This window comes from Hemicordylus capensis, chromosome 3, assembly GCF_027244095.1.
Source record: "Hemicordylus capensis ecotype Gifberg chromosome 3, rHemCap1.1.pri, whole genome shotgun sequence".
Taxonomy (NCBI): domain Eukaryota; kingdom Metazoa; phylum Chordata; class Lepidosauria; order Squamata; family Cordylidae; genus Hemicordylus; species Hemicordylus capensis.
Genome location: NC_069659.1, coordinates 208,484,208 through 208,493,305, shown reverse-complemented (window position 1 = coordinate 208,493,305; position 9,098 = coordinate 208,484,208). Strand labels below are relative to the sequence as shown.

Genomic DNA, 9,098 nt, shown 5'->3' with positions numbered 1-9,098 from the left:
GTGTGTGTGTGTGTGTGTGTGTGTGGTGCAGGCTGTTTCTTTCTGTTGTGTCTGTCTGTCTGTGTGAATGGATGCCTAGCACTGTCTCTGTGTGTGGATGCTTGCTGTGTAGTGTGCTGTCTTCTGTCTGTGCTGTGTGCATCTACATGTTTTTTTCCTTCCCCCCTCCAACCCTCCCTCCCCCCATCCCTCCCTCCATCCTCCCTCCTTCCTCTTCATCACCCTCCATTCTCCCTTCCACACCCACCTCACCTGCCCCTGGTCTGGCAAGCTGATGAGAATCTGGTCTCTCCCACCGAAGCACACACATCACGTGTGTGCATAATATGTGGCTGACCAACTCTGAGCCGGACCCTCCTCCCCCTTCAATCCCCTCTGCTACATCCCTCCCCCTCCCCCTCCCCTTTCCTCCCCCCTTCCCTCCCTCCCCCCTCCTAGCTAGCAGCACACACACACACACAAAACACCTGGCAAACACCAACACGCATGCACTCACACAGGTGCCACCACCTACCTTGGGCCTCTCTGTGTCCTAGAGCAAATATGTGGTGGACCAGAGAACCATTTCTTTCCCCAAGTAAGGCAAAAGGCATGCACTCACTGCGCACACGAAGAAGAGATGAAGACACTAGTGTGGACAAGAGACAACTACTAGTAGTACTGAACCAGCAGCAGGTGAGTGTTCTGTTGTGTTGCTTGCCAATGCCCATGCTCTAACTAACTATCATCCTCACACTCAGCTCAGCTCAGCTTCACTCACTGCACTATGTAGACAGACACTACAGACACACTGGTGGTAGAAGTCCTGAATTTTAACTTTCAAATCTGTGCTAGAATTGCCTCGCCTCCTCCTGCCTGTAATTGTGCCCTCTCCCCTTGCAGTTGCGTCGTCACAGGTTGGCGTGTGCGCGCCGTCTACTTAGCTCTTCTCTTGTTGGCTTGGCTTGCTAGGCACTGGCTGGCAGCAGCTGTTGGCTGTGTGCTATGCTCAGGCTGTGGTGCGTGTGACTGGCAATGTTGGTGTAGTACTGCACTGATAGTGGTAGTAGTAGTTGTAGTTGTTGCTGTTGCTGGGCTGGCTGCTGGCCTGTGCTGACTCTGCGCTTGGTCTGTTTTGGATCAGTCCCCTGGCCTGCCTGGATGCCTTCTTGGCCTTTTCATTCTCAGATCAAAACTCAGATATAGGGTGTGTGTGCATCATCCATGGAGGGGAGGAGCAGCAGAGCAGAGCAGGTTGGCTGGCTTCTGTCTGTCTGTGGTGGCCTCATTTGCAGGCACTGAGTGAGGCAGTGGTTTCTTTGGGCATCACATCATCCATCATGCAGAGCAGCAGGTCTGCTGCTCTGCTCCGCCTCCTGCTTCTTCTCTGTGTGTGTGCTGCTATACCGCTGCCAGGCAGCAGCAGCAGTGGCCTTGTTATTAGATCAGAGAGTCAATAATTGGTGTCTCTCTGTGTGTCATCTTAGTTGCTTGGGTAGGTGGTAGGTAAGGTGGACTGACTGGGTGTTATGTGTTAGGGTGCCCAGAGAGGGCAAAAAAGCTGGGGTGGCAATTGATGGGTGCCCCTAGTATTGTTGGTGAATTTTTGGAAAAGAAAAAAAATTCCCATTGGATAGAATGGGGATTTGGGGCAGCCCCGGACCCGCCTCTGTGGGGTGGCAGCACTCCCAAAGTGGGTCTGGGGCCATGGCAAAAATGGCCTCAGTCCCTCCCAAGCATCCCCAGATAGATAGGAGTGATGGTTTTTTTAATTAGGATTTCCTAAGGCATTAAATAACTATCTCTCTCAGAGCTTGCTGGCTTTACCTTTCACCCACTGACACACATTCTATTCTTTCCAATTAGATATTATTTAATGCCTTAGAAAATCTTAATTAAAAAAACCCATCACTCCTATCCATCTGGGGATGCTTGGGAGGGGCTGAGGCCATTTTTGTCATGGCCCCAGACCCACTTTGGGGGTGCTGCCACCCCACAGAGGCGGGTCCGGGGCTGCCCAAAATCCCCATTCTATCCAATGGGATTCCCCCCCCCCCAAAAAAATTCACCAATAATACTAGGAGAAACCAATTGCCTTGGGATTTTTGGGGTGGAGGACACCCATGGGTGCCTACCACCCACCCCAGCTTTTTGCCCCTAAGTGCTCCACATAGGGAGTTATGGGCAAAACTTGAAAATATTTTATAAATTTGTAAAAAATCAGAGGGAGGTCCAATTGATTTGAGGTTTGGGTGGTAGGTGGCACACAAGGTCAGCTTTCATCCTAGCTACCTTTCAAGGGTCAAACCAGTTCAAACCGGTTCAGACAAAACCAAAACCGAACCACCACCCCGGTTCGAAACCAGTTCGAATTTGAACCGAACCGGGTAAACCGGTTTTGTGCACATCCCTAGTATATGGGAGAGCAAAGTGGTTCATCCACAGACGCCACTAAGGCAGTGGCTAAATCTGTTCCTTGCTTCCCAGCTATTGAGAATCTCCAATAACAGCCTGATCTTTCTTATTTGCAGAACTGTTCCTGGGTTTTGTTTCTTGATCACACTGGAGTGTGACAAAACCCTGGAAGTATGGAAACTGACTTTATACATGCATACATATACACAGATAGATTGGTAGATAATAGATAAATTTCACAGAAATTGCAGGCCATATTCACATGGGGTTTTCTGATGTTTCCCCATAGAGAGAGAGAGGCCCTAGCTCAGTGACAGACCTTGAAAACCATGCCTGAAAGTTAGGTGATGCAGCGAACTTGTAGAACTTAAAAAAAAATCTGATCTGGTCAATGTTTGAATGGGAGACTACTTGGGAGTTGGAAATCCTGTAAAGGCACAAGTTCTATTTGGAAGAAAGGTAGAGAATTTATTTATTTATTTATTTTAAAAGTAGATATAATTCATAAAAGGGCATCTAGTTTCCAAAAGGTTCTAAAAATACCTCATCTGAAGGCAAATAAGAAGGTATCTTGAATATTTTCCATGAGAAGAAGTTCCACAGTGTGGGAGCTATAACCATGAAGATCCACTCATGTGTCCTTACCCAATGAACTTCTGTCAGAGATGGGATGTGGAAAAGTTCCTGCTCTAGTAGTTTTTATGGAGTGGACATATATGTGGGGAAAGGCCATCCAACCAGAGCCACAGCCATTTAGGGATAGGGAAATAATGTTATTTCCAGCCCCTTGAATATCACCTGTAAATAAACTGATAACTAGCACAGTAAAGGTATAAAGGCTGATGATATCTGACTCCCGTCAGAATCCTTGCAGTGGCATTCTGCAATAGTTAAAGTCTCTGAATGTTCTCCATGGGCGGCCCTACACAGAATGTGTTACATACATCCAAACCAGTAGTAACAAGGGTGTGGGTAACCACAGCCAGGTCTATCTGATTTATGAATGTACATAGCTGGTACACCAGTCAAAGTGAACCACAGCGGCCAACTGGGCATTCAGGAGCAAGGCTGGATTGAGGGGTACACCTAACTTTTGAATCTAATATTTTAAGGGGGTCCAGATCAATCCTGTCCAGACAGGGGCGTAACTATAATAGGGCAAGGGGAGACAGTTGTCTGGGGGCCCACTGCCTTGGGGGCCCCCCAGAGGCAATTCACATGACTGACTCCCCAAGCTGCGCACACGCCTGGGCTTCCTTCAGTTGTATTTATCTTCCGAAACTGATGTGAGTGTTAAGACCTGGAGCTACCAGAACAGCATGTCTTTCTCTAGTACCATTACATGACTTGCACCATCCACAATTTACAAAACCTTTAAAAAATAATTTAGGATGATATTCTATTGTGGCACATAGGTTATATACATATATTTACTATGGTTTTTGTTACCACTACTCAGCCTCATTTAAGATTTCTTTACATCATGAGCTGAGCTTCAGTGAGGTAGGGGGGCCCATTTTAAAATCTTATATCTGGGCCCACTCCAACCTTGCTACACCCCTGTGTCCAGATCAGGTTTATATGCCATCACCCTATAGCTTTATCATATATCAAGGGTGATATACCATCACCCTTGTTTTCCTGACAAGGAAAACCTGTGTCTTGTCTGAATATAATTTCAGCTTGTTCACCTGAGAAGCCCTGGGCTGGAGCCCATGGCTTCTCAGCAATTTATGGCATCTAGCAAACAGGAGACTTCAGCCTGGATGACCAGTGCAAAGTGCCCCTCAATCTTCAACACAAAAGAATTTAATTGGCATAAGTAAGAAGTGGATTTAAGGTAAACACAAGTGCTTTGGAAGTCCTGCCCAAAGGACACTGGACATTGAGAGGAAGCACACAAACAGAAAGTGGAAGACCTTTACACTTCATGACTGTCTTTTGTAATGTTCACAGCTGGTCTGACTTTAGAAACAAAACAAACCCATCAAAGTTATTTTAAAGCTGAACAATGCTAAAAAAAATTCAACTGTGAAAACTACCAACCTAATTTTCAATAGTGAGACTGATATTTAATTAAGCTGAAGAGAATATTTTGTTCTGATTAAAATATATAAGCTGCAAAAGCAACTCGACATAGTTTCTCAGTTGCTAATGAAAGGCCAATAATGCAACCATAAAACCTACTAGACAGATAATTTTATTTTTTGTTTCTATCTATTTATCTGTCAATCATAATACCGATGAAATGAAATACAGTAGCTCTAAATCACTAACACAACCCTTGCCAACAACTGGAGACAATGATGCAAGCATTAGCCCATGCCTCAGAAACTCAGATCATGTTTCCTTCTTCCCAGATACATCTACAAATGCAAAGAAGCAATTTCTTATCATTCATATTTTCCATTAGTCATCTAATACAATGAGGGTACTTCTGTCTCGGGGCATTGTCTGCATTTGCCTTGCTTGTGTTGAATCTCTTCTCTTGCTGAGATCCTTTGCTTCCATATTTGCCCAATTCTGTGTTCTCTCTTTATCAGTGCAGCTTGCTAAGAGATATAATCAAGTACAGATGGAAACTTAATCCGCTCTCTAATAAACTGGGATGACCGCTCTGCTGATGTCATAGCTACTAAGATGGATGACATCATAGTGCAAAGTGAAGATATCTGTCATGCTTAAAGCATAGTAGTGCTTCATCTCAATATGTTGCAGTCATACACTGTCACATTTTTAATGCTAAAAAGGGCATAAAACTGCTAAAACTGAATGCACTACTCAGAGTACTCTTTCTCAGAAGAATCCCCCTTTCTGCTGGTTGCTTTTGTCTGAAATATTTATTTTATACCACCATTCAGCAAGAAGTTTAAAAAGTTTAAATGAAATGAAAAGCCATTCTTCTCCCAAAGGGCTTGCAATCTTTAATTTTTTTTTAAAAAAAAGACTTTAGATATTAGCAGCATCCACTGGAAAATATGCTACAGTATATTGGTCTGCAAACCTTTGTTTTCCTCTGCTAAATATAAGAGAACCACCACTTGAAAAGTGCCCCTTTGCCCAGTTAGCAGAGGACAATATAGCTGATTCAGACATTATGCTGTATGAGTGTACAGATATCTGTATACTCGTACAAACGTTTGTGTGAATGACTATACTGAAGTTCATTTTTAAAATGAGCATGGATGCAGGCCCTTCAAATGCATGGTACGGATAGGAAGTGTAATTCTGCACCTGTGTTCAGCATAACATGTGAATGATCTGTGCCTGTGTACAGATTTGTACCTGTATACACTGTACACTTGTTTGAGTGCTGAACATAATGTGTGAATGACCCTTATGTCTCCAGCTTTTTTTCTACTCCCTGCAGCAGTATTAAGTGTTTGAATAAATGTGTTTTACACTGTTAAGGTGCAGACATAGCACCAATGAAAAGCTGCAACAGTGCTACTCTGCTTGGCCTACAACTCCCACTAAGCTTTGAACCAGCTGATATCTGGCTTCTTATTAAATCTAAAATCTTGAAAACATGTTCAGTTGTCCCTTACATACAAAATAAAATCACTAGATAATTTAAAGCTATTTTATTACTAGGAACATGTTGCATGATGTTTGCTAGGTTTTTTTTGCCTCTGTCCAGTTACCACAATCCAAAACATGTGAGGGTGAACATGTTTCAGATAAAGCAGAAGGGGCCAGAGTAGAGCCAGGAGTTGAGCAGAAGGAAACACAGGACAGCTTGCCAAATAGGTCAAATGATGGTAAGGGGGATAGCACACGCCAACACCAGGTGAGGTAACCAACGTATAGGTGTCTATATACCAATTTCAGAAGCCTCCGAGCCAAAATGGGGGAGCTGGAGTACTTGGTTACTAATCAAAACATAGATATAGTGGGTGTAACAGAAACCTGGTGGAATGGTGAGAACCAGTGGGACATGATTATTCCGGGATATAAAATCTATAGAAAGGACAGGGAGGGGAGGATTGGGGGAGGAATGGCACTGTATATCAAAGAAGGGATAGATTCCAATAAGCCAGAAAAGCTAGGTGGACCGGAGTCCTCCACAGAATCATTATGGGTAACATTATGAGGACTGAAAGGAAATGTGTTACTAGGGACATGCTATCACCCTCCGGATCAAAGCACTGAGAGTGACCTGGAGTTGGAGAAACAGATAAGAGAGGCGTCAAAGAGAGACAGGGCAGTAATAATGGGTGACTTCAAAAACCCACACATAGACTGGGTAATTTCACTTTCTGGTAATGACAGAGAGGCCACATTTCTAGATGTGCTAAATGACTGTGCCTTAGAACAGTTGGTTGCAGAACCAACCAGAGAGAAGGCAACCTTGGACTTAATTGTGAGTGGTGCCCAGGACCCAATATGATAAGTCAGAGTTGTAGAACCATTGGGGAATAGTGACTATAGTGTGATCCAATTCAGCTTATATGTGAATGGAGTACTGCCAAGAAGTCCAATACAGAAGCATTGGACTTCAGAAGCAGAAAATTCTCAAAAATGAGGGGACTGGTAAAAAGATAGATGAAAGGGAAAGGCAGGAGGGTCAAATCTCTAGGGGTGTGCAATTCAGATTTTCGGTGATTTGGTTCGGGACCTGAACCAAATCACGCCTGTTCTGTTTTGTGCCCGAATATGGGCCACCCGAATCACCCTTGATTCGGTTCAGATTCGGATTTAATCCGAATCCGAATTGATTCGGGGGAAAGGGGCCCAGGGGCAAAATATTGGGGTGGGTGGTAATGCCCAATGGGTGGAGGCTACCACCCCAATTTAAGGGGGATTGGACAAAGGGCTGATTTTTGGGAAATTTTTGAAGTTTTGGTGACTTTGGGGCAGATTGGGGGCAGAAAGTGGATCTGCCCCAAAAGAGTGGGGTGGTCTGGTAGATAGTGCCTAATGGGTGGAGGCTACCACCCCAATTTCAGGGGGATTAGGCAGAGGGCTGATTTTTGGGAATTTTTGAAGTTTTGGTCTTCTGCCCCGGGCCCCACTTTCTGCCCCAATCTGCCCCAAAGACACGAAAAATTCAGAAATTCCGCAAAAATCAGCCCTTTGCCCAATCCCCCTGAAATTGGGGTGGTGGCCTGAACCCATTAGGCACTACCACCCCACCCCACTATTTTTGCCCAGATCCCATGGTATGCCCCCGAACTGCCCCAAAGTCACTAAAACTTCAAAAATTCCCCAAAAATTGGTCATGAGCCGAATTACCCGAATTTTTCAGCCCCGAAATTCGGGTGATTTGGCTTGTCCCCAAAAAATATCGGGGGGCATCGGGGGTGATTTGGTTCGGCCCCGAATCACCCGAAATTGCTCGTTTCGGGCACAGATCGATCTGTACCCGAAATTTTTTACACATCCCTACAAATCTCTCCAGAAGGCATGGAACTTATTTGAAACCACAGTACTAGAAGCATAGTTGGAATGTATACCAAGAAGGAGGAAAGGTACCACCAAGTCCAGGAAGATGCCACAGCATGGCTAACAAGTACAGTCAGGGAAGCTATAAAAGGGAAGAATACTTCCTTCAGAAAATGGAAGTCCTGCCCAAAAGAAGAGTACAGAAAGGACATAAATGTTGGCAAAGGAGACAATAAGGGATGCAAAGAGAGAGTTTGAGGAGCATATAGCTAGAAGTGTCAAGGGGAATAACAAACTTCTTTAAATATAGAGGTATCAGAAGTAGAAAACCTGCAAGGGAGGCGGTTGGACCCATAGGTGATTAGGGTGTGAAAGGGATTATTAAGGCGGATAAGGGGATTGCAGAGAAGCTGGATGAGTTATTTGCATCTGTCTTCATGGCAGAGGATACTGACCATATACCTCTCCAGAATTGAGTTTTTCATGTTTACTGGCTGAGGAACTGGGCAAATTTGAGGTGACAAGGGAAGATTTGAGGTGACAAGGGAAGACGACTTGAAAAACTAAAAATTAACAAATCTCCAGGGCCAGATGGCATCCAGCCAAGAGTTCTGAAGCAACTCAAATGTGAAATTGCTGATATCTTAGCAAAAATACAGAACTTGTCCCTACAATCAGGCTCTGTACCAGAGGATTGGAAAGTAGCCAATGTGACTCTGATTTTCAAAAAGGGATCCAGGGGGGTATCCGGGAAATTACAGGCCGGTCAGCTTAACTTTGGTGCAGGGTAAATTGATGGAAAGCATACTTAAGGACAAGATTGTTACGCATATAGAAGAAAAGACCTTGATGAAGGAGAACCAGCATGGCTTCTGCAAGGGCAAGTATTGCCTTACTAACTTTTTTGAATTCTTTGAGAGTGTCAACAGGCATGTGGATAAAGGTGATCTGGTTGACATAGTATACTTGGACTTCCAAAAAGTCACCAAAGGCTCTTGAGTAAACTTAGTAGTCATGGAAAAGGGGACAGGCTCATGTGTGGATCGGTAACTGGTTAAAGGATGAGAAACAGAGAGTAAGAATAAATGGAGAGTTTTCACAATGGAGGTAGGTAGGAAGTGGGGTCCCCCAGGGATCTGTACTGGGACCAGTTCTCTTTAACTTGTTCATGAATGATGTAGAAGTTGGGGTGACCAGTGAAGTGGCCAAATTTGCAGATGACACTAAACTATTTAGGGTAGTGAAATCCACAATGGATTGTGAGGAGTTCTAAAAAGATCTCTTCAAACTGGGTGAGTGGGCAACAAAATGGTAAATGC

The 9,098-nt window shown here is 44.4% G+C and overlaps 1 long non-coding RNA gene across 1 annotated transcript in view; it reads right to left on the bottom strand.

The window, feature by feature from the left end:
• Positions 1–4,634: 4,634 nt before the first annotated feature.
• LOC128351500 (uncharacterized) overlaps positions 4,635–9,098 on the bottom strand; it is a 47,962-nt gene continuing 43,498 nt past the window's right edge. The window contains exon 4 of the long non-coding RNA XR_008319805.1: positions 4,635–4,946. This is a non-coding gene — a long non-coding RNA (uncharacterized LOC128351500). The remainder of the gene's footprint in view (positions 4,947–9,098) is intronic.